This window comes from Mesoplodon mirus (genome assembly GCF_964341445.2).
Source record: "Mesoplodon mirus genome assembly, chromosome: 9".
In the NCBI taxonomy this organism is placed as follows: domain Eukaryota; kingdom Metazoa; phylum Chordata; class Mammalia; order Artiodactyla; family Ziphiidae; genus Mesoplodon; species Mesoplodon mirus.
This window is the reverse complement of record NC_138985.1, coordinates 83,182,684-83,209,978: the sequence shown is the minus strand read 5'-3', so window position 1 is coordinate 83,209,978 and position 27,295 is coordinate 83,182,684. Positions and strand designations below refer to the sequence as shown.

Sequence of the window (27,295 nt, the reverse complement as noted above, 5' to 3'; positions counted from 1 at the left end):
TTAGATGAATTTACTTTCAAGCTGTTGACATAGCCTGTTTTCTTGAACAGTTCTTCTGCTGACAGAAATTACCTCTCAAGAAAAAGAGGGGGGAAGAGTCAGCCATAAAACATACATGGATAGTTTTTGTGAAAGCTTGACGGTCATATGCTTGCCAGTTGCAAAGGAAGTTGACCTGTAACTACTTTTTTTTTTTAACTAATATGAGATCAGTAGTCTTGTTTCATGAAGTTAAAGTAACAGAAGAGTCTTTAGAGATCAGCCTCTAATCTAGAAGACAGAAGTCTCATTTTTGATATATAATGTAGCATGGAAGCCCTTCTGTATTCTATGGATATAACATAAAAGACAGTCTTAGTTTGCATAGAATATGGAAAAAAGAAAAGGAGGGTTTTACCAGTATTAGAAGCAGGAAAATAATTCTAGACCTTATAATGGAAGTGAATCACCTAAATGTACCACTTGGTTCTGTTTGCACTACAAGTGAATAGAAGAATAAAAGTTAAGAAGAAACTGTTGAATTCCCTATACTTAATTAACTAGAGGTCTTGCTGAATGGTACTGAGGAAATTCTACAGTAAAGTTTTTTATTGTATGTAATTTACATACAGTGAAATATTCAGATTTTCAGTATACAGTTGGATCAGTTTTGACAAACTGTGTAACTCACACCTCAACATGGAACATTTCTGTCATCCCAGAAAGTTCCTTCATGCCCCTCCCCAGTCCCAGTAAGTGGAACTTACTTATTCTTCTTTATTTTTTTGCTGCGTTGGGTCTTATTTGTGGCAGGTGGGCTTTTCTTTGAGGCATGCAGGCTCTTTGTTGCAGAGCGAGCTTCTCTCTACTTGTGGCGTGTGGGTTTTCTCTCTCTACTTGTGGCACTCAGGCTCCAGGGTGCATGGGCTCTGTAGTTTGCTGCATGTGGGCTCTCTTGCTGAGGTGCCTGAGCTCAGCAGTTGTGGCATGCGGGCTTAGTTGCCTGACCAGTGATTAAATCCATGTCCCCTGCATTGGAAGGCGGATTCTTTACCACTGGACCACCAGGAAAGTCCCTGGAACTTATATCTATCACTATAAATTATTTTTTGCTATTCTAAAATGTTACATAAATATAATTATACAGAATATTTTCACTCAGGATAACGTTTTAAAGATTCATCCATGTTGTGTGTATCAAAAATTTGTTCCTGGGCTTCCCTGGTGGCGCAGTGGTTGAGAGTCCGCCTGCCGATGCAGGGGACACGGGTTCGTGCCCCGGTCTGGGAAGATCCCACATGCCGCAGAGCGGCTAGGCCCATAAGCCATGGCTGCTGAGCCTGCGCGTCCGGAGCCTGTGCTCCGCAACGGGAGAGGCCACAACAGTGAGAGGCCCACATACCGCAAAAAAAAAAAAAAAATTTGTCCCTTTTTGAACCCTCTTGCACTGCTGGTGGGAATGTAAATTGATACAGCCACTACGGAGAACAGTATGGAGGTTCCTTAAAAAACTACAAATAGAACTACCATATGACCCAGCAATCCCACTACTGGGCATATACCATGCGAAAACCATAATTCAAAAAGAGTCATGTACCACAATGTTCATTGCAGCTCTATTTACAACAGCCAGGACATAGAAGCAACATAAGTGTCCATTGACAGATGAATGAATAAAGAAGATGTGACACATATATACAATGGAATATTAGCCATAAAAAGAAATGAAATTGAGTTATTTGTAGTGAGGTGGATGGACCTAGAGTCTGTCATACAGAGTGAAGTAAGGAAGAGAAAAACAAATACCGTATGCTAACACATATATATGGAATCTAAAAAATAAAAAAGCTTCTGATGAACCTAGAGTTAGGACAGAAATAAAGACACAGATGTAGAGAATGGACTTGAGGACACCGGGAGGGGGAAGGGTAAGCTGGGATGAAGTGAGAGAGTAGCATTAACATATATATGCTACGAAATGTAAAATCGATAGCTAGTGGGAAGCAGCTGGGAGATCGGGGAGATCAGCTGGGTGCTTTGTGACCACCTAGAGGGGTGGGATAAGGAGGGTGGGAGGGAGATGTAAGAGGGAGGGGATATGGGGATATATGTATACATATAGCTGATCCACTTTGTTATTATAACATTGTAACATTCCTTTTTATTGCTGAGTTTCCATTGTATGGAAATTCTGTACTAATTTAAAGAGACGTGATGAAGTCTTTATGGCCTGACAAAAATAGCTGACTCAATCAGGCAGAAAATTGATTGGCTTGGAAATTGAAAGAAAAGACAGAATAGTATATTCAAAAGACTGTGAAATTGTTAAAATACTTAAGTAGGCAGAATTGAAAGCATATTATGGCTTGCTCTGTGCTAAGGCAGCATGAGTGAAGACAACATAGTGCATGATTCTGTATCCCTAGCAGCTCCTGGTATTAGGTCCAAGCACCTGTAGCCAGTCCCTTAGCTTGTCTTTCCACAGTGTTTTTTGATCTCACCCCTTTCTTCAACTCTCCCCAGATTCCTGTGTCTTTTCCTCTAAAGTTTAAACTATTAAGTCCTACCTATTGCTCCCCCTTTTTTTTAATTTTTAAAATTGTGGTAAAATATTTATAACATGAAATTTGCCATTTTATCCATTTTTAATTGTACAGTTTAGTGTATTTTTTGACTAAACGTTTGCCCCAGGTATTTGAAGCTTTGCAGTCTTTTTGAGCGATGCCTGCTTTTCTAGATTGAGCTGTGAGTTAAACTAAATAGACGAGCATCTTGTCAGTTCTTCAGATAGCTGTGACTGTCTGCTTCTTTGTTTTACCTGCTGAATGCTTATTGGTGATCGTTGTTTGATTTGGTTCAGCAAGCCATTTGTGTATGTGTGCTGAACATCAATACCACTAATTGCTCTTATATCATTTTCAGGGTTTCTTTTACTTCCTTAGCCATTCTAGTTCATTGTTATGGTGAACGTTTAATAATATTCATATTTATTAGATAAAGGTTATTTAAAATAACAACTCTCATCTGCTTTGAAGTTTTATGTTGTTCCCAAATTTTGTACGCAAAGTAGACTTTCAAATCTGCTAGTACATTTGATTCCTAGGTGTCCATGTATTTTGGCAAATTTTTCTTAGTTTCTTCTAACATTTCTCTGTTTCATCTTGGAAATGGCTAATGAACAAAACACCATTTTAATGTGGTAGGTATTATTAAGGTATCTCCATCTGCCACTTCAAGCATTATTATGACAAGCTTCTAAATGTGGGGTTGGGGCCTCAGTTCTGCAGAAGTCTCATCCATTATCTCTTTAAATATTACCTCTGCCCTGTTCTTTTCTCTCTTTCTGGTTCTCTGATTGTATATCTGTTAGACCTCACTGTATCCTCAGTGTCTGTCTTCTTTATTCTCCATCTTTTTGTTTCACTGTGCCACATTCTGGGTAATAGCTTCTAATCTGCCTTTTAGGTCACTGAATCTCATTTCACTTGCTTCTAATTTATTGTTAAACTCATCAATTGAGTTCATAATTTCAGTTATTTTTTTATTTCTAGAAATTCTGTTTGATTCTTTTTAAAATTGGCAGTGTTATAAAGAAGTTATAAAGTATTATTAAGTGTTATAAAGAAGTTTATAGCTTCTTGTTCCCTGAAAATATTTTCAGGCTCTAAATAAAACTTCTTTAATATGGTAAACATATAGTCTAGATGTAACAGTTACAGTATTTGGGATCTTTGTGGGTTTGTCTCTGTTAGCAGTAGTTTCTTATGCTTCTCACTCATGACTAGGTGCTAGTCATTAGATTTTAAAACTTACTTGTTGGAATAATATGAGGCCTCGGATGATCCATCAGAGAGGATTTTGTATATTTCTTAAAGGTGCCTAGGGCACTATCAGTCCAGGACTCATGTAATCTAAGTTCAAGCGGTTGAAGTTCCCTGGACCGTTTCGGTGATGTAAATTAAACCTAAAGAGCTGGTTTATTTGTTTCATCCTTACCCTAAAGATACTTAGAATCCCAGATTAATGTGTCTTGAGTATGGTTTAGTGAGTATGGTTTAGTAAACTCTCTACTTTGTATAGGCCCAGTGCTTTGAATTTTGTTCATCTTGAAGTTTGAAGCCACCAAAGCCACAGCTCAGTTTCTCACTGTGTTCTTATGCACTGCCAGATGTCCTCAAGGCAAAAGCAACTGTTTATTTACCTCTTTGGGTTTTTGCCACTTCAATTAGTAGTTCTTTGATATCTTTTTCAGTCTCTAAGAAATTAAAAAAGAAATTTTATCTAGCTATTTTAAAAGCCTTCACAATTTTGATCCAAATTTAGCTTGCCATTACTGGAAGTAGAAATCAGCATCTTCTAAATTTTTTAATTGTTTTATTTATATGTCTTCTGTTATCTCTTTAACTCTTTGTATTCCTTGCAGACTTTTAAAAATCTTGTTGAAAACAGCATTGATTTATTATTTAATGATCAGTTAAGTGTGAGTACATATAGGTCTACCTTGTTCTTTTATTAGTTTTTCTTAATTTTAAAAATTCTTTTTATTTTCCTTCTTATAGGACTAATGGAAAAAAAACTGACAACTTAAAAACCATTTTTAAATTAACACAAATCACGTTTTATGTTTCTCTTGGATCTTACCACTGACAATACTTAGTGTACCGTGTCTAGCAAATACAACAATTTAATACTTATTTATTTATTTTAGCTTTAGAATTTGTTTCTGGGGTTAGGTTTTTTATTTTGTTTTTTAATGAAACATTTATTCAATGTTTCCTGTGTACCAGGCACTGTGTTAATTGCTCTTAAATATGTTATCTAATATAATCCTTACTGCTCAGTGGTAGATGGTGTGTTATTTTTACAGAACAGAAAGTTGGCAATCAAGTGTTTAAGCCTTTGAATGTACCAAAGGTTTGGTAAGGGAATTTACAAGTTTGATGTGAACAGGATCCACCATTGGGAATGTATTTATATTCCCTGTCTTGTCTAGGTTGAGGATTTTTCAAGACAAACAGTTTAAACAGCATGTCTTTTCTAATTGTTGCAAAACACGTCTTAAATTTGCCTTGTATCTTTGGGTTTTTTCCTCTCTTTCCCTAAATAATTGTTGGTACTTGAATGTTCTTACTTGAAAAGTCCACAGATTGCAAAGGGAAGTATGTGAACAGAAAAATATTATCACCTTAATTCAGCATAATTGTATTTAGCTCTGAAAACAAGGTGGCCTGTGACTAAACTGATTGGAACTTGGCAGCTGTGCCATAGTATGGATTTTATCATTCTTAATTTTTTTATATTGATAATGCAGTAACAGATGATATTGTAAATTATTAAAGTCTAAAAGGTCTATATTAGACTATTGGATACATGATAAAATTTGAAACCCTCTTCAATCTAGCCTTAAATTTGCGGTTGATATTTTTATTGTTTGAGTAATAATAAGCCTTTAAAAAGTATATATAATTAACATTTCTGTTTTGAGGACTTGTGTGTTTTTCCCCCAGTTTGCTAAAACATTTTCTTATATTAAAAAAATATATATTTTCTTTACATTTAGTAGGCAATTTTTCTGGCAGGGGAGTTTGTTATATTCACATCGCTTAGTCATGAGATAAGGGTTTTGTAAAATGATGTGGCACTTTATTTTTAATAGATGTTTTATTACCATTGATAAGACAGCACACATTAACTAATGTCCAAGGTTTTGACGTAATCATTGTGTGATTGTTAACTTGTTCAGTGTTACCGCCTATACAGAAAATACTCTGGGAAAAATGTTGCTTTCTTTATCACAATATAAATTTAGTTGTAAATGTCAGTGGAACAGTTTGGTAGATTGAGGTGTAATTTTCAATTAAAATATTAACTTGTGTTCTAGTTGTAAGTAATGATATGACATATCTTTGCTCTGAAAACATAGGCCGAAGTCACAAGAATATTTTCAGAAAAAAATTTTTTAAATAACTTATTTAGAAAATATTACTAGAAATTGTTATTTTGTGATTTTCTTTTTTTTTTATAAATTGCCTGTCCATATCCTATACTCATCTTTTCATTTACCTGTCTTTTCTTTATCTGCATATAGGAGCTGATCTTATCTTTGTCATCAGTTTCCCATGTATGCAAAAGGTGACAAATATCTTAGTGTTACCTTGCATATACAGGGCATAGGATTAATATTGCTATTCATATATGTGGAAATCTGCTTGGTCCTTTTGAAAGCACAGAATGGAGAGCATAGAGGTGAGAAAAGCTAGCTAATGAAAGCACTTGACACTCATCTCTCAAAACACATACACAGAAACCAAGACTGGAAAAAAACAGGAACAAAGTCCTTTCAAATTCTGACTTGACTTTGTCTTACTTGTGTCTGGCACGAATGGTATATTGTGTGCTGGCTACTAAAGCTTCCACCTGGAAGAGACCCATGCCATTTCTTCTATTTAAGTATGGTCACATGGTCATATCTAACTTCAAGGGAGTAAGGAAGTGTTCACAGAAGGAGAAACAGCAATATTGGATGATTTATATTCCCTAGACAAGACAGGGAATATAAATACATTCCCAATGGTGGATCCTGTTCACATCAAACTTGTAAATTCCCTTACCAAACCTTTGGTACATTCAAAGGCTTAAACACTTGATTTCCAACTTTCTGTTCTGTAAAAATAACATACCATCTACCACTGATACAAGGCCCTCATGATTTACCACGTCACCCTAAATGTATTTTCTTCATGGCCATAATAATTGTATTTCCTTTCTACTGTATGCTTAAAGCAATAGTTAATTTTGAATTTTGGACATAAATTTATACCAAGAAAAACTGATATTTATCTCAGACTTTGCCATTCATTTTTATGTATAATTTGTTCTTACTTTGTAATATCTCTTAAAGTTATTGCAGTTTTGATATTTATCATCCCACCTTAGGGGCAACTTTAATACCCTCCTAACTGATATTTCTAACTGCATTATTTCTGTGCTTTAGTCAGTCCTATATGCTGTTACCTGTAGAACACACTTCCTTTTGTCTATTAGGTGAAATCCAAAACTCTCCATAGTTTGATCCACCTATTTCTGCTACTCCCTAATATCTAACTTTTATTTTATTTATACAATTTCAGCGATGTTCCTCAGATACATAATCATTCCTGCCTCTTTGTTTTTGCTTTTGTTATTCTTCAATTTGGAATGTCCTCTCCTCCCCTTATTGTGCATTCACATTATGCCTTCGAGGGCCAGATTAATAGTCTGTTAAGCTTCCCTATGTTATTACAACCCACAAGAGTGCTTTTTATTCATAAGCTATGATTTTGGGTGGGTGATTATCTTGTTTAGCACATTTTTATACATGTCGTGTGTTTTTCTCTTTGTTCTCCCATTGTTTAATATATGAAAGTCTTGATTTTACTGTAAGCCACTTGATTACCATGGCACCATATGTATTTTTCAGCTCCTTCACAATTCTTTCATGTGGTATTTGTCAAGTTTTTTTGTTTGTTTTTGGTTTTTTTAGTATTAGGGTTTTTTTTGAATTTTTGAATTTTATTTTATTTTTTTATACAGCAGGTTCTTATTAGTCATCAGTTTTATACACATCAGTGTATACATGTCAATCCCAATCGCTCAATTCATCATGTCAAGTTTTTTATTGAATTTAATATATTTGATATAGAATAATCATTTATCTATTTATAAAACTTAACTGAAACATATCATTTGTGAAATAATTAATATATTAATCCATTTATACCACAGAAAGTATGAAGCATGACTTAGAGCCTGAAAATCTGGGTCCAAATACTACCTCGATGACTTATCAAAGCTAATATTACTATTAAGTCTTTTTAAAATCTTTGAGGCTCAGTTTCTTCTCTCATTGAGAGATATGATATCTGGCTAACTAGCAGGATGACTATGAGAATTAAAACAAGATAATGAATATGAAAGTACTTAACATGCTGCCATTTGATAGTTCTGGTGCTTACCAAATGTTACATTTACTTAAATTGGGAATGTTTCCTGTGCTGTGTTATGAGCACCATAATTTCGAAAATGTTTCTGATTGCTTTATAAAACTAAATAAGTATAGGTACATTTTTCTTTAAACATTTATCATTTTAATAAAATACACATAAATGCATGAGTATATTAATTCTTATCTGTAATGACTAAACATTAAAATGATTATGTATTTCAATAGGAAAAAAATCTAGATTATTATTGTGGTGGGTCAGGAATAAATGAGAGTTGGGGATGTGGAAAGAATGGATATAAACTACCTTTCTTGTAGCTTAGCAAGAAAGAGAGAAGAGATATAGGATGCTGTCTAAATGGGAATGTCAAGTACATTACTGACTTTAACAGTTAGTCTTTTAACTCTGTTCTGCTAAAAGAATGAATTTTTTAGGGCTTCCCTGGTGGCGCAGTGGTTGAGAGTCCGCCTGCCGACGCAGGGGACACAGGTTCGCACCCTGGTCCGGGAGGATCCCACATGCCGCGGAGCGGCTGGGCCCGTGAGCCATGGCCGCTGAGCCTGCGTGTCCGGAGCCTGTGCTCCGCAACGGGAGAGGCCGCAACAGTGAGAGGCCCGTGTACCGCAAAAAAAAAAAAAAAGAATGAATTTTTAAAAGTTAATCTGGAGTTTGCCTAACACTTCTCAAAAAGATTACCCAGGTAGTGAATATAATTATTTCAAATGCTTTGTGATTAGAAATTATAATCCATCCTCTTCAGAAGTCTCTCTTTGAACTTTGTAATTGATTATGTTTAGATCACCAGATACATTTTCACAAAAAATTAATTTGAAATAAAACCCAACCATATTTCATGTTTTATGATACATATTGTTTCACATATTAGCATCTCTGAGATTAGTATGCTTCCTAAAATTGATGATACCTTAGATCCAATGAAATATAGTAATTTGTTACTTACATATTTTAGTAGTTTTATCTTAGTTTGTACTTTCTGTATTCAGGAATGTCCAGTGATATTAGAAGTCCTGGGAAAAGTGAATAGTGAAAAAATAACATTAAAAATTTTCTCTCATGATTTCATAGCTTTCAAAAATTAAAATTTTTTTCTTACTTAAATATACTCTGTTTCAGCATATTCCCACCAGAATAAGTTACTTTCTATATATTAATGGCCTGTGCTAAAGAATTTTAAGAGAAGGATGATTCCTGATGCAAGTGAAGCATCAGATATAAAGAATTAATATATTTTTTCATTATACTACCTTGTATACAAATATAGATGATGTTTTCATTAATAGGAAGCATAGTGCTACAATTATATTTCCTTTTGGACAACTTTCCCACATTCCAGTGTTATAGCAATAACTTCATGAATATATAGAAGTGAATCCATTCATGCTGGGAAAGCTTAATATCTCCTCTTAATATGTCTCTGTGGAATTGTGCAATTATAAGGACCTTTATTTAGTCAAAAATTTACTGGATCTTGGAACACTTTTCCTGAAGATCCCAGCAGGCTGAAGACTTGGAGAGGGAGAGCTTGAGGTGGATCGAGTGCGATGTTAGAGGGAAGCAATTAGCTCCTGTGTTGTTGCCTCTTAGGAGTCCAACCCCTCTGGGAAAATCTGCCCCAGGCCGCCTCCAGAGATCTTTAGGATAGCAGAGGAGTAAGATGTGGGGATCACCTTGCTTCCCACAAATACTATCAGAAATACATCTACATGTGGAACAACTCCTACAGAACACCTACTGAATGCTGGCAGAAGACCTCAGAATTCCCAAAAGTGTGGCTGACAGGGTCTTGGTATGCTGGCCGGGTGTCAGGCCTGTGCCTCTGAGGTGGGAGAGCTGAGTTCAGGATATTGGTCCACCAGAGACCTCCTGGCTCCATGTAATATCAAATGGCGAAAGCTCTCCCAGAGATCTCCATCTCAAAGCTAAGACCGAGCTCCACTCAACGACCAGCAAGCTACAGTGCTGGAAACCCTATGCGAAACAACTAGCAAGACAGGAACACAACCCCACCCATTAGCAGAGAGGCTACCTAAAATCATAATAAGGTCACAGACACCCCAAAACACACCACTGGACGTGGTCCTGCCCACCACAAAGACAAGATCCAGCTTCATCTACCAGAACACAGACACTAGTCCCCTCCACCAGGAAGCCTACACAACCCACTGAACCAACCTTAGCCACTGGGGGCAGACACCAAAAACAATGGGAACTATGAACCTGCAGCCTGCGAACAGGAGACCCCAGACACAGTAAGTTAAGCAAAATGAGAAGATAGAGGAACACACAGCAGATGAAGGAGCAAGGTAAAAACCCACCAGATCAAACAAATCTAGGAAGTAGGAAGTCTACCTGAAAAAGAATTCAGAGTAATGATAGTAAACATGATCCAAAATCTTGGAAATAGAATGGAAAAAATACAAGAAATGTTTAACAAGGACCTAGAAGAACTAAAGAGCAAACAAACAATGATGGACAACACAATAAATGAAATTAAAAATTCTCTAGAAGGAATCAGTAGCAGAATAACTGAGGCAAAAGAACGGATAACTGACCTGGAAGATAAAATAGTAGAAATAACTACCACAGACCAAAATAAAGAAAAAAGAATGAAAAGAATTAAGGACAATCTCAGAGACCTCTGGGACAACATTAAATGCACCGACATTCGAATTATAGGGGTCCCAGAAGCAGAAGAGAAAAAGAAAGGGACTGAGAAAATATTTGAAGAGATTATAGTTGAAAACTTCCCTAATATGGGAAAGGAAATAGTCCGTCAGGTCCAGGAAGTGCAGAGAGTCCCATACAGGATAAATCCAAGGAGAAACACACCAAGACACATTTTTTTTAAATTTTTATTTATTTTTGGCTGCATTGGGTCTTTGTTGATGCTTGCGGGCTTTCCCTAGTTGTGGTGAGTGGGGGCTACTCCTTGTTGCAGTGTGCGGGTTTCTCACTGCGGTGGCTTCTCTTGTTCCAGAGCACAGGCTCTAGGGCTTCAGTAGCTGTGGCAGGCGGGCTGAGTAGTTGTGGCTCGTGGGCTCTAGAGCACAGGTTCAGTAGTTGTGGCGCATGGGCTTAGTTGCTCCGTGGCATGTGGGATCTTCCCGGACCAGGGATGGAACTCATGTCCCCTGCATTGGCAGGCAGATTCTTATCCACTGCGCCACCAGGGAAGTCCCACTACTATTTTTAATTTTAACCATTTTATTAGGTGTGTGGTGATATCTTATTGTGGTCTTAATTTTCATTTTTCTTTAATTTTTGCCAACATGGTTAGTGATGTTGAACAACTTTTCATGTGCTTATTTGCCATATATCCTCTTTGGTGAAGTATCTTTTCCTGTCTTTGGTGAAGTTTCTTGCCCAGTCTCTATTTGGATTGTTTGTTAGTTGACTAATAAATTATGAGAGTTCTTTGTATATTCTAGATACAAGGCCTGTCTTTTCATACTCAGAGCCTTTGGTGGAGCAGAAGTTTTAAATTTTGCTAAGATCTCTCTCCTCTGTATTTAACTTATATGTTTAACCTGGCCTGCTCTATCACACTTTTTCCCTTGGTGCAAAAACTGCATCACAATGCATCAAACTCTAGAACTACATCTACCTTGAAGCATGTTTATTTTCCTCTTGTTATATCAGCTAATGATGCCACAGTCTAGCACAAAACAGACACCTGAGCGCCATCCTTGACTCCTCTAATCCTTTACTTTCTCCTCTAACCACCCAACCAAATCCTGTCTATTCTTACTAAACATTTCTCAAGTTCACTCTGTATCATATTTTTATTCTTAGTGCTCTTGTCTTGATTCAGATCCTTATTATTTCTTGTCAGGATCATTGCACTGAGCTCCTCATAATACTCCTGGCTTCCAGTTTTGCCTAACATAAAGCAAGAGAATTCTTGCTTCCATATTGCTACAGAATGATCTGTCCAAAATGCAGCCCAATCATGTTATTCCCCTGCTCAAAAAAATCCTTAAACATCCTTAAATAGCTTACCTTCATCTCCAGAGAAGTTAAAATTTTTTAACATGATGTACACGCCTTATCTCTCACTGCTCTCCCACACCCAGACATTAGCTCCAACCAATCTAATTTATTGCAGTTTCTTTTTTTTTAACATCTTTATTGGACTATAATTGCTTTACAATAATGTGTTAGTTTCTGCTTTATAACAAAGTGAATCAGCTATACATACACATATATCCCCATATCTCCTCCCTCTTGCGTCTCTGTCCCACCCTCCCTATCACACCCCTCTAGGTGGTCACAAAGCACTGAGCTGATCTCCCTGTGCTATCTGTTTTACATTTGGTAGTATATATAAGTCCATGCCACTCTCTCACTTCATCCCAGCTTACCCTTCCCCCTCCCCATGTCCTCAAGTACATTTTCTATGTCTGCGTCTTTATTCCTGTCCTGCTCCAGGTTCTTCCGAACCTTTTTCTTTTCTTTTTTTTGGATTCCATATATATGCATTCCATTTATCCATTCATCTGTTGATGGACACTAAGGTTGCTTCCGATCCTGGCTATTGTAAATAGAGCTGCAGTGAACACTGTGGTACATGACTCTTTTTGAATTATGGTTTCCTCAGGTTATATGCCCAGTAGTGGGAGTGCTGGGTCATGTGGCAGTGCTATTTTTAGGACACATATTAATCAAACTATCAAAATTTAAATACAAAGAAAAAATATTAAAAGCAACAAGGGAAAAACAACAGATAACATACAAGGGAATCCCCATAAGGTTAACAGCTGATCTTTCAGCAGAAACTCTGCAAGCCAGAAGGGAGTGGCAGGACATATTTAAAGTGATGAAAGGGAAAAACCTACAACCAAGATTATCCTACCCAGCAAGGAGCTCATTCATTTTCGACAAAAAAATTAAAACCTTTACAGACAAGCAAAAGTTAAGAGAATTCAGCACCACCAAACCAGCTTTACAACAAATGCTAAAGGAACTTCTCTAGGCAGGAAACACAAGAGAAGGAAAAGACCTACAATAACAAACCCAAAACAATTAAGAAAATGGTAAGAGGAACATACATATCAATAATTACCTTAAATGTAAATGGATAAAATGCTCCCAAAAAAAGACACAGACTGGCTGAATGGACATAAAAACACAAGCCATATATATGCTGTCTACAAGAGACCCACTTCAGACCTAGGGACACATACAGACTGAAAATGAGGGGATGGAAAAAGATATTCCATGCAAATGGAAATCAAAAGAAAGCTGGAGAAGCAATTCTCATATCAGAAAAAATAGACTTTAAAATAAACACTATTACAAGAGACAGAGAAGCACACTACATAATGATCAAGGGATCAATCCAAGAAGAAGATATAACAATTGTAAATATTCATGCACCCAACATAGGAGCACCTCAATACATAATGCAAATGCTAACAGCCATAAAAGGGGAAATCGACAGTAACACAATCATAGTAGGGGACTTTAACACCCAACTTTCACCAATGGACAGATCATCCAAAATGAAAATAAGGAAACATAAGCTTTAAATGATACATTAAACAAGATGGACTTAATTGATATTTACAGGACATGCCATCCAAAAACAACAGAATACACTTTCTTCTCAAGTGCTCATGGAACATTCTCCAGGATAGATCATACCTTATGTCACAAATCAAGCCTTGGTAATTTTAAGAAAACTGAAATCGTATCAAGTATCTTTTCCGACCACAACCCTATGAGACTAGATATCAATTACAGGAAAAAATCTGTAAAATATACAAACACGAGGAGGCTAAACAATACACTACTTAATAACGAAGAGATCACTGAAGAAATAAAAGAGGAAATCAAAAAATACCTAGAAACAAATGACAATGGAAACACGATGACCCCAAACCTACGGGATGGAGCAAAAGCAGTTCTAAGAGGGAAATTTATAGCAGTACGATCCTACCTCAAGAAACAAGAAACATCTCAAATAAACAGCCTAACCTTACACCTAAAGTAACTAGAGAAAGAAGAACAAAAAATCCCCAAAGTTAGCAGAAGGAAAGAAATCATAAAGATCAGATCAGAAATAAAGGAAAAAGAAATGAAGGAAACAATAGTAAATATCAATAAAACTAGAAGATGGCTCTTTGCGAAGATAAACAAAATTGATAAACTTTTAACCAGACTCACCAAGAGAAAAAGGGAGAAGATTCAAATCAATAGAATTAGAAATGAAAAAGGAGAAGTAACAACTGACACTGCAGAAATACAAAGAACCGTGAGAGATTCCTATAAGCAACTCTATGCCAATAAAGTAGACAACCTGGAAGAAATGGACAAATTCTTAGAAAAGCACAAACTTCTGAGACTGAACAGGGAAGAAATGGAAAATATAAACAGACCAATCACAAGCACTGAAATTGAAACTGTGATTAAAAATCTTCCAACAAACAAAATTCCAGGACCAGATGGCTTCACAGGCAAATCCTATCAAACATTTAGAGAACAGCTAACACCTATCCTTCTCAAACTGTTACAAAATATAGCAGAGGGAGGAACACTCCCAAACTCATTCTATGAGGCCACCATCACCCTGACACCAAAACCAGACAAAGATGTCACAAAGAAAGAAGACTACAGGCCTATGTCACTGATGAACATAGATGCAAAACTCCTCAACAAAATACTAGCAAACAGAATCCAACAATACATTAAAAGGATCATACACCATGGTCAAGTGGGGTTTATTCCAGGAATGCAAGGATTCTTCAGTATACACAAATTAATCAATGTGATACACCATATTAACAAATCGAAGGAGAAAAACCATATGATCATCTCAATAGATGCATAAAAAGCCTTCGACAAAATTCAACACCCATTTATGATAAAAATCCTCCAGAAAGTAGGCACAGAGGGAACTTTCCTCAACATAATAAAGGCCATATATGACAAACCCACAGTCAACATCGTTCTCAATGGTGAAAAACTGACACCATTTCCACTAAGATCAGGAACAAGACAAGGTTGTCCTCTCTCACCACTAGTATTCAACATAGTTTTGGAAGTTTTAGCTACAGCAATCAGAGAAGAAAAAGAAATAAAAGGAGTCCAAATCGGAAAAGAAATAAAACTGTCACTGTTTGCAGATGACATAATACTATACATAGAGGATCCTAAAGATGCTACCAGAAAACTACTAGAGCTAATCAATCAATTTGGTAAAGTAGCAGGATACAAAATTAATGCACAGAAATCTCTTGCATTCCTGTACCTTAATGATGAAAAATCTGAAAGAGAAATTAAGGAAACACTCCCATTTATCACTTCACCAAATAGAATAAAATACCTAGGAATAACCCTACCTAAGGAGACAAAAGACCTGTATGCAGAAAACTATAAGACACTGATGAAAGAAATTAAAGATGATACAAACAGATGAAGAGATATACCATGTTCTTGGATTGGAAGAATCAGTATTGTGAAAATGACTATACTAACCAAAGCAATCTACAGATTCTGTGCAATCCCTATCAAACTACCAATGGCATTTTTCACAGAAGTAGAACAAAAACTTTCACAATTTGTATGGAAACACAAAAGACCCCGAATAGCGAAAGCAATCTTGAGAAAGAAAAATGGAGCTGGAGGAATCAGGCTCCCTGACTTCAGGCTATACTACAAAGCTACAGTAATCAAGACAATATGGTACTGGCACAAAAACAGAAATATAGATCAATGGAACAGGATAGAAAGCCCAGAGATAAACCCACGCACCTATAGTCAACTAATCTATGACAAAGGAGGCAAGGATATACAATGGAGAAAAGACAGCCTCTTCAATAAGTGGTGCTGGGAAAACTGGACAGCTACATGTAGAAGAATGAAATTAGAACACTCCCTAACACCATACACATATGCTCCTCTGTATGTCTAATAATTCTTCTTTATTATAATATACTCTGTCTAATATTAGTCTGGTTATATCAGCTTTCTTTTAGTTAGTGTTTATATATCTTTTTCCATCTTTTTGCTTTCAACCTTTCTATGTATTTTTACGTAAAGTAAGCAACATATAGTTCTTTTTTGATCCAGATTAATTAATAATAGTTTCCTTTTAACTGGAATATTTAGTCCATTTGCATTTAGGGTACATACTGATGTATCTGTTCCATTTAATTAGTGCTCTTTTCCAATACTGTTTTTAGATTAATCTTTTTATTATTCAGTTTCCTATCTTGCTACTCATTTTTCTATTCTTTGAATGGCTACTCTAGAGATTATAACATGTATTGTCTGCTTCCTAGAGTCTATTATAAATTAGTACTTTCTCCAATTCCTGGACAGTGGCAAGAATCTTAGAATATTTTAACTCCATTTGCCCATGCCACCCCTGCCTTTGTGCTATTGTTGTCATATATTCCTAACCTATATGTATCTTAAACCTGACAATACATTATTATCATCATTTTATTGTCATCAATTATGTTGTTATTATTATCTACTTTTATTTAGTTTTACTCCCATATTCATCCTTTCAGGTGCTCTTAATTTCATCCTATATTTTCATGTTTCAATCAGGAGTCATTTTTCTTCTGAAAACCTTTCTTTAGTGTATTTTCTGGTGACCAAGTCTTCTTGTTTGAAACCTTTTTATTTCACTTTAATTTTGAAAGTGACTTTCATTGATCATAGATTTCTAGGTTAGGAGTTAACTTCCTTTTGGTATGTTAAATCTATTATGGTTATCTCCTGGACTCCATTGTTTCTATTGAAAAGCCAGCTGTTAGTCTTATTGATCTTTTTTTTTTTTTTTTTTTTTTTTTTTCTTTTTGCGGTATGCGGGCCTCTCACTGTTGTGGCCTCTCCCGTTGCGGAGCACAGGCTCCGGATGCGCAGGCCCAGCGGCCATGGCTCACGGGCCCAGCTGCTCCGCGGCATATGGGATCCTCCCAGACCGGGGCACGAACCCGTATCCCCTGCATCGGCAGGCGGACTCTCAACCACTGCGCCACCAGGGAGGCCCTTATTGATCTTTTGAAGGTGTTGATTTTATCAGGTGACAGTTTTTTGAGATTTTCTATTTGTCTCTTGTTTTGGGCAACTTTGCTATGATAACCCTAGGTTTGGTTTTCTTTAAATATGTTCAGCTTGGGGTTCATAGAACTTGAATCTGTTGTTTGATATATTTCATATTTCTAGCATTTCTTCACATACTGCTTTTGCCTCATCCTCTGTCTTCTCTTTTGCTGGGATTTAGGCCATTACACCCATATCACATATGTCAACATTCTTTTCTTTATTTTCCATCCTTTTTTCTCTCCATTTATTACAGTAGTTCCCTGAGTATTTTCTCGTGGCCTAGCTTCCAGGTGACTAATCCTCTTCTGCTATAGCTAATCTGCTATTAAACCTATCTATTACCTTCTTAATTTCAGTAATCCAAATTTTCAGTCCAGAATTTCTGCTTGCCTCTGTTTTTTCCTTAAAATTCAGGTCTCTAATTAAATTTTCACTTGCTTTCTATTTTCTGGAGCATATTAATCACACTTATTTTTAAAGTGTGTTTCTGATAACATCTATAGGTCTGTTTTTATTATTTCTTTCTCTTTTCTTTTGGTCACTTGGTTCTGTCTCCTAAAATGCCTAGTAATTTTTGATTGAATAATAGATATTATGTATGAACATTTATATAGGTCTGTTTGCTTCCTGAAATATTTAATTTTCTTCTGACTGGCAGTTAGAACCTTGATCTAATCAGGGATTACAGTGGTTCAAGTCTGGGTGTTGGGTTTAGTCTGTTTCCCTCATAGCCCTTCAGTGGTCGCAACTGAAACTTGGGTGTTTACTTGAGCCACTCTCCCTTTGAGGGTCATGAATGCCAAATTTTGTCTCCTCAGTTTTATAGGAATGCTAAAAGCCCCTCTTAGCTTTTCAGCCTTTTAGCAGCTAATTTGTAGTCTTCCTTACTCCCTCCCTGTGCATATTTTGTGTATTTTAGGAATATGCAAATGCCTTGAAGGGAAAAGCCCAGCAGAAGATCCCTTCTCTGCAGGGCTGCTTTTCTGCTATTCCCTTTTTTCCAGACTATTAGTCCTTGAAGTTCTTGGTTGGTAGCTCTTAACTTCAATTTTTGTGTCTCTAGCAAAAAAAAAAAAAAAAAAAAAAAGGCCTAGAGATACTGCTTTCTACTTATGCCATCCAGGAACTGGCAAACGTCTCAAGGGGAAATGTGTCAGAGAATGTGGGACTCAATTCAACAGATGCTTCTTTTCTCCCCAGGATCTTGACTTCTCATGTTTTAGCTGCCTTGGTCTACTACAATGCCTTCAAACATATTTTGCATTTTATCAGCTTTTATAGCCTTTGCTAGTGGAAGGGTTGATCTAATAAAACTACTGTAATAAGTAGAAATGGATGTTCAATTCACAGCCTTTTATCATTTTCAAAATCTCCTTTATCATAGTTATTTCATTAATCTCCTAGCTAAAAGCTAATTGTTTAAAGCACACTAAAAACAGTAGATAATACTGACCTGTACAGTAAAAATATGACAAGATGGCACACTAGCCATCTTCCCCTTGGTACAGAGAAGTAATAAATATATCACTTAAAAGGTACATTTATTTTTTCTCTGTCAGACTGAGTTTTGGTTCTATCAATACTTTTCCTTGTATGCCCTCTAGTGGAGGTTTTATTGAAATGAAATAACTAGAAAGTGAGATGAATAAAAGGCTCTGTATCATCCAGAGAAAAAAACTTGTACATAAACTTTATTCTTGTTAACCAACTCTTGATCGTTAACAATTTTGAGAAGGTTTGGTAGATGAATTAAAAAGCCGACAATATCATTAGTAAATTCAACTGGGTGTTGTTAACAATATATGCTAAGTACTAGGAGACACAAAATAAAAGACCCAGTACCTGACACTATTATATTGGATAGTATGGTAGAAGAGATTATAATACTATAGGCATTTAACAAAATTGTAAGATTAGAGATAGTAGAGCGTGTCTCTAGGAATATAAATTAGAATTTAACTGAGATGAAGATGACAAGTGAAAGCTTCCCAGAGGTTTATCTTTTGAACTGAGGTTTGAAGAATGAATCGGATTTAGCAAACTGAAGATGGCAGTAAAGAATATTCAGTGTAGAGGATGGTGCATGTGTAGGCCGAGAAGGATGAGAAAGCACATTTCATTCAGCCAGTTATAAGTTATGTAAGCAGATCATATGATATTAGAGTAGAAAATGAATCAGAATTCAGCACCTACTAGGGGCTTCCTAGTGTGTGGAAACTTTTCCTCCTTCACAGTTCCTTTCCAGAGGTTCAGGTCCCATCACTATTCTTTTGTCTCTTTTTTCTTTTGTCCTACCCAGGTATGTGGGGAGTTTCTTGCCTTTTGGGAAGTCTGAGGTCTTCTGCCAGCATTCAGTAGGTGTTCTGTAGAGTTGTTCTACATGTAGATGTATTTTTGATGTATTTGTGGGGAGGAAGGTGATCTCCACATCTTACTCCTCCGCCGTCTTGAAGGTCCCCTCCCCCCTTTATTTTTAAATGGGATTTTGTGCTATATGCTGTATTGCAATTGGCTTATTTAACTGGACAGTGTTTCATGGACAGTATATCTGCCAGTATGTATAGATATAGTTCTCTTGTTTATAATGGCTGCATAATATTCCACTCTGTGGATAAGGTATCATTAATTAACCTAACATTTTATTGAAGAACGTTTGGATTGTTTTCAGTTTTTTAATATTACAAAAAATGCTACAGTGAACATCTCTGGCAACTTGGGTAGGTTTTCTATAGAATACATTCGTAAAGTGGAGTTTCTGACTCATATATGTATATTTAGAATTGTGATAGATGCTGCCAAATTGTTTTCTGAAAAAGTGGAATCACTTTAGATTACCTCCCACAGTATTTGAAAGAACCCACACAGTGATATCACCAGATATTTGATATTCTGAATTTTCTAATCTGATTTGTAAATAATACTTCATTTTAGTTTGCATGCTCTTCAATAATACTTACTTGATTAGTCTTGCACATTTTTGTTAGTGGCTTATATATATTTCTATTAATTGCGTTTGACCTTTTTTGACCAGTTTTCTATTTGGTGGTCTACATGTGTCTTACTGATTTATAAGACCTTTTTGTGTATTGGATCTCTTAGATTTTTATTGTTACATGTGTTGAAGATGCTATTTCTAGTTTGTATTTTTTAATTTATGCTGTTTTTGGTTGTTGTTTTTCTTAATTTTTATGTTGTGATTTTTATCTGTCTTTTGAGAAAAATTGTCATAAAGCCAACTTCCAAAAGAAGTCCTGGACTCAGAGAGTTTAAAGGTCATTTCTTTTAAACTTCCAAGGAATAGATTACACTAATACAATTTGAGGAGTTCCAGAGTATAAAAGAAGGGAGAGAGAGAAGCCTTTCAGTTCTTTTTTATAAAGCAAACGTAATTCTAATTTTAAAATTGAGTTAAAAAAAATTAGCCAGTCCAACAAACTTTATAAATCAATCTCAGTTATGACTATAAATACAAAAATCCCTTAATGAAGTATCATCGGGGTGAATGTTATCTCCAAAATAAATGAGTAATATACAATAATCAAATGGGATTCATGTCAGAACTTCTATTTCATAGGAAAATAGTTCAATATTAGAGAAATACATTTTATAAATATGTCAAGAGCTTTTTTAAAAGGTTATCATTATAATAGATGTCAGAAGGGTGTTTTTATAGACGTTAAACTCTTATTCTGATTTTTGTAACTTTAGTAAAATTTGATTAGGTGAATAGTTCTTAATTTCATACACATATATCTGAACCCAAAACAAGTCATATCCTTATCAGAGAAACGCTAACAGCATTTGCATTACTGTCAAGAACAAAATAAGGATGCTTACTATAAGCTCTTTTTGTCTTACATTGTTTTGGGAACTGTAAGGCAATTTAGTTATGTAAGAGAAGAAAACAAGAGACACAAATAATAATAAAAATAGCTAATAATGACAGAGCATTTATTTTATGCCTAGTACTATTCTAATTATTGAACATTATTTCTTTACCACATATTATGATAATATCACAAATAGGTGCCACAAATGCAGAAACTATTATTATGCCCATATAAAGTTGTGGAAACTGAGGCAATGAGAGTTTAACAAACTTGCCTAAGGTTACATGGCCAATAAATACTGAAGACTAGATTTTAACTTAGGCAGACTGACTGACTTACATTTATAAGTATACTTCTTATACTCTAAGCTAGGATTTTTGCAAACCTTTAAAGTGTGATTGGAACAGAGCCATGCTCATTCCTTTATGTATTGTCTACGGCTACTGTGTGCTACAGTAGCAGAGTTGAGTGGTTATGACACAGCCGTGTATGCCCCATTAAGCCTAAAATATTTATTTTCTTGCCCTTTACAGAAAAAAACCAGCCAATCATTGTTCTAAACCACTGAATTATGTTACCTTGGATCAAACTATTAGGCCTTTTTTATTAGGAAAGAGGGGACAAATTTATATTTTAGATTATATGAATATATGCCTGGTAAACCCAAGCATGAACTCAGAAACTGTTAGAAATAGTAATCATAAAGTGAGATAGCTTTCTTTTAACTAATATGCAAAATTCAGTTGGTTTCCAATTTACAGATAATAGCCAGCTTGAGAATACATTTAGGTAATAGATCCCAGTCTCAAGAGCAAAACCCCATAAATATCCAAAGGTAAATGTAAAAGAAATGTGAAGGATACAAATGAAGAGAAGTTTAAAACTATACTGACTAAAACAAAAGGAGATTGAATAAATAGACATGTCATGTTCTTGGCTGGGATGACTCAGCATTAAAAAAAGACATTTGTTTTTTATCTAAATTAGTTTGTAAAATTAAACATCTTATTTAGAGTGCCAAGGGAATTGTTTTAATTTGATGAGATGGTTCTAAAAATTCTGAAAGAAAAACATGACCCAGAAAAGACCAGGAATTTTCTGAAAAGTAGGTTTATGACTTCAAGATGTTAAACTGAACATATGCTAAAGTTTTGCCCTTCCACAGCAAACTTTAGACATCCTTAAAGTTTTAATAAACTTCTATTTGAAACAAGAAAGGGAGTTATTTCTGGGATGGAAAAGGAGTAAAGAAAGAAACAAATGGGAACCCTCTCTGGCAATCCCTAAGAACTGCATTACTTATAGTCCAGGCCAGGGTTGCTGGCTTGAGTTTTCCATGCTTGAGGGGTCTTTATAGGCCAGAAGATGGGTGCATAACCACAGATCACCAAAACCTAGAGAACATAAGCATCACAAAACAAGGGCAACAAATCCAACAAAAGGTGTCTTAGACTAGATAAAGTAGAAAAAACAGAAGAATCTGAAAAGGACTGTATTCCTCTAAGCAATAAAAGAAGGATTTGCTTCCACAGCATAACAAACAGGAATTATGAAACAAGTAGAGTGCATTATGACAAAAGAAACTATTATTGAATATTAAACCTAAGTACTATAAAGAATAGCAGATAGGACTCAACTGAAGACCTAATGAGTGGACTGGAAGATAGATGTGAGGAAATCTCCTGGAATGTACAACACAAAGAGTTACAAAGAAAAAGGTAAGAGACATGGGGAACCTCGCCAGAAGTTATAACATTTGTCTAATAAGAGTTCCAGAAGGAGAAAATGGAAGATAGACTGTATTTGAAGCAGTAATGTCTAAGAATGTTCCTAAACTGAACACATAAGTCCTTAGGATCGAAAGATCTACCAAGTGCAAAATAAAATTTATACATACAAAGTGATAAAGATATATAACATATTTTAATTTAAAATTAAAATATAAAGACACATCACAATAACCTTCAAAATATCAAGAATAAAGGCAAAATTCCTAAAAGTTACCTATAGAAAAGACAGTTTATCAAGACAGTTCCTATCAAGAAATGACCATCTAATGTTAGACTTCTTAATAACAACTATATATGGAAGAAGACAAATGGTCTGAGGAATAAACTTTGAACTGTACTTCTGTGTTTAGCCATTCTGTCATTCAAGAGTAAAGGCAAAATAAAGACATTTTCATATATACAAGAACTTAAAGTTATCATCTTCAGCATAGGTACAACTGACATTTTGAATGAGATTGTACTGTGTATTGCAAGATATTTAGCACCCCTCACCCTCACCCATTAAATGGCAAAAGCTCTGTGCAATCATTTTTATAAACTAAAATACCTCCCACATATTTCATAGATAAGTGTTCCCAGTCAAGAACTGCTATTCAACTGACTTAAAAATAACATCTAAAAAGTTTGCTACAAAAAGAAAAATAAACCCAGAGGCAATGGGATGCAAGATATAGTGTTGAACAAAGAAATTAGTAAGCATATTGGTAAATCTAAATAACTACTGGCTGTAAAAAAAAAAAAAAAAAAAAAGAGTATGTGATTATAAGACAATGTTATACTAAATTTCCATGATAACAAGTTTGTAATTTGGGTGGCTGAGGAGAGAATGAAGCAAAATAAAAGTAAACTTCTCTCTTCAGATGAGACCAAAGTTATTGATTAACTTTAGTTTTTGTTGAATGGTAAGGTGAAGGGTGTTAGGAAGGTGGTGAAAAGGATTTAAAAGTAAGCACAGTAGTTCCCCCCTCCTTATCTGCTGTTTTGCTTTCTGTGGTTTCACTTACCCACAGTCAACTGCAGTCTGAAAATATTAAATGGAAAATTCCAGAAGTAAACAGTTCATAAGTTTTAAATTGCATGCTATTCTGTGTAATGTTATTAAATCTCTTGCTGTCTCACCCAGGACATGAATCATCCCTTTGTCCTGCGTATCCACACTGTTTATGCTACCCATTTTTTCTGTTAGTATAGGAAAAAAACATAGTATATATAGGGTTTGGTACTGTCTGCGGTTCAGGCATCCACTGGGGGTTTTGGAACATATCCCCTGTGGATAAGGAGGGACTGTTGTCCCAGAAGAAAAGAAGGACGTTACAAGCTTTTAGATAAAGGGGTGGGGTGGGGGGAGGTAGAGGGTGGATAGAACAAATAGAACTTGATCAGTCTAACAAGACTAAAAAGGAGACATAAATGCATATATTTACCATGGAAGCATGATAAATAAAAACTGCAAAAATATAATGTAAAAAATAAGTCTAACCATATTAATAAAAAAGAAAACTAATTGGTAAAGCTCACTGATTAAAATATAGTAACTCACATATGGCTAAAACCAAAATCCAATAAAGTCACAACTAAACTACAATAATAATGGTTGAAAATAAAATGATAAGAAAATATTGTTCACTTAGAAAGTACTTATACGTGGTAGATACCAAGACAAAACAAAACGAAACAAAAAACCCCCTGGGGTAATAAATTATTTAAGGGAAGAAAGAGGAAGTGTTCATTTTGATAAAAGCAAAATTTTAACAAGATAGTTTTAATATAAATGGCTTTAAAATATATAAAATGAAAATTACAGAACTGAAAAAGAAATGGAAAATCTATAATTATATTTGAAGACTTTAGTATAAATGTATTAGACAAATTAAAGGTATAGGAGATTCAAATAACACTTAAAAAGTGTATCTAATTGATATTTATTTAGAATTCTGACACTAACATAATTTATATATATAAATTATTTTCAACTGTACATGGATTGTTTTTAAAATACGGTTATGTTCTAGGCCATAAAGGAAGCTTTAATAAATTCCTTTTTAAAAAGTGATGTCTTATAGAACACTTTCACTAACTACAATGTAATGAATTTAGAATTTAACAACCAAAAGCCTCCTCAATGCATAAAATTGGGTATTTAAATTATACATTTTAGTAACTTCTGGATTAAAGAGGAACTGAAAAGAAAAGTGGTAAAACTTAGAATTGAACAACAATTAAAGCCTTGGTATCAAAACCTGTGTGATTCAGACAAAGTAATATTCAAAGGGAACTTAAAGAGTTTTCAATTCATTTATTGGCAAGACATTGCATAAATAGCATGATATTATTTATATTTTAAAATGTCTTCTTTTTCTGCATACATATGTTTATATATGTAAAATTTGCGCTTTTTGTTTGCTAAGATCTGGAACGATACCCAACTCTTATCAGTGATTATCAGTAGTATTCTAAGGGAAAAGTATTAATACATATGTGTGAATTAAGTAATTAAAAAAAATCAATATGTCCTTTTTAAAAGAAGAGTTACAATGTATAATTTGCCTTATGTCAAAAGTAAATCACCCTAAGTGTCCATCAGCAGATGAATGGATAAAGAAGATGTGGCACATATATACAATGGAATATTACTCAGCCATAAAAAGAAACGAAATTGAGTTATTTGTAGTGAGGTGGATGGACCTAGAGTCTGTCATACAGAGTGAAGTAAGTCAGAAAGAGAAAAACAAATACTGTATGCTAACACATATATATGGAATCTAAAAAAATAAATAAATAAGGTTATGAAGAACCTAGGGGCAAGACAGGAATAAAGATGCAGACCTACTAGAGAATGGACTTGAGGATATGGGGAGGGGGAAGGGTAAGCTGGGACAAAGTGAGAGAGTGGCATGGACATATATGCACTACCAAATGTAAAATAGATAGCTAGTGGGAAGCAGCCTCATAGCACAGGGAGATCAGCTCAGTGCTTTGTGACCACCTAGAGGAGTGGGATAGGGAGGGTGGGAGGGAGACACAAGAGGGAGGGGATATGGGGATACATGTATACATATAGCTAATTCACTTTGTTTTACAGCAGAAACTAACACAGCATTGTAAAGCAATTATACTTCAATAAAGATGTTAAAAAATAAATCACAATAATTAAACTGTGTGGTATTGGTGGAAAGCTCTCAATTGCTGATTGCTAAAAGTAAAACAGAAAAGAAAATCTAGGATGAAATCCAAGAATACATGAAATTATTATATATGATTAATGTGGCATTTCAAACTAGCAGGGAGAAAATGGATCATCATTTTGGTGCTGGGGATTTGGATAGCTATTTTAAGGAGTAAAAAATGCTGGGTTCCCCACAGCCAATATAACCCTCAATGGTAAAAAGCTGAAAGCCTTCCCACTAAAATCTGGAACAAGATAAGGATGCCCACTCTCACCTCTTCTATTCAACATAGTATTGGAAGTCCTAGTCACAACAATCAGACAAGAAAAAGAAATAAAAGATATCCACATTGGAAGGGAAGAGGTAAAATTGTCATTATATGTAGATGATATGATACTCTATATGGAAAACCCTAAAGACCACACAAAAACTACTAGAACTGATAAACATATTCAGCAAGGTAGCAGGATGCAAGATTAACATACAGAAATTGCTTGCATTTCTTTATACCAACAATGAAATATCAGAAAGGGAATGTAAAACAAAAAACCTTTTAAAATTGTACCCCCCAAAATAAAACACTTTGGAATAAAACTGATCAAGAAGATGAAAGACTTATATGCTGAGAACTATAAAGGAAACTGAAGATGATTCAAAGAAATGGAAAAATAGCCCATACTCTTAGATTGGAAGACTTAATACTGTTAAAATGGCCATACTACCCAAAGCAATCTGCAGATTTAATGTGATCGCTATCAAATTACCTATGACATTTTTCACAGAACTAGAACAAATAATCCTAAAATTCATATGGAACCATAAAATATCCAGAATTGCCAAAGCAATCCTGAGGAAAAAGAAGCAAGCAGGAGGCATAACCATCCCAGACTTCAGACAGTACTACAAAGCTACATTAATCAAAACAGCATGTTATTGGCACAAAAACAGACATATGGATCAGTAGAACAGAATAGAAAGCCCAGAAATAAACCCATACACCTATGGTCAATTCATCTCCGACAAAGAAGGCAAGAATACACAATGGGAAAAAGTCTCTTCTGCAAGTTGTGTTGGGAAAGTTGGACACCTGCATGTAAATCAACGAAGTTAGGACACACCCTCACACCATACACAAAAATAAAATGGCTTAAAGACTTAAACATACGACATAACACCATAAAACTCCCAGAAGAGATCATAGGCATAAAATTCTCTGACATAACTTGCACCAATGTTTTCTTAGGTCAGTTTCCCAAGGCAATAGAAATAAAAACAAAAACAAATGGGACCTAATCAAACTTACAAGCTTTTGCACAGCAAAGGAAACCATAAACAAAACGAAAGGACAACCTACAGAATGGGAGAAAATATTTGCAAATGATGCAACTGACAAGGGCTTAATTTCCAAAATAATACAAATGTTCATACAACTCAACAACAAAATAAACCAAACAACCCAATTGAAAAAT

General features: G+C 35.2%; 1 protein-coding gene across 2 annotated transcripts in view; it reads left to right on the top strand.

The window, feature by feature from the left end:
* ASZ1 (ankyrin repeat, SAM and basic leucine zipper domain containing 1) overlaps window positions 1–27,295 on the top strand; it is a 69,203-nt gene that overhangs the window by 11,224 nt on the left and 30,684 nt on the right. The window contains exon 1 of one of the 2 annotated variants that reach the window (XM_082632403.1): window positions 19,383–19,393. The exons of the other annotated variant lie outside the window; for it this stretch is intronic. The gene's annotated coding sequence lies outside the window, so the exon portion shown is untranslated. Of the gene's footprint in view, window positions 1–19,382; window positions 19,394–27,295 lie in introns of those variants that run through there. 2 annotated transcript variants of the gene reach the window in all.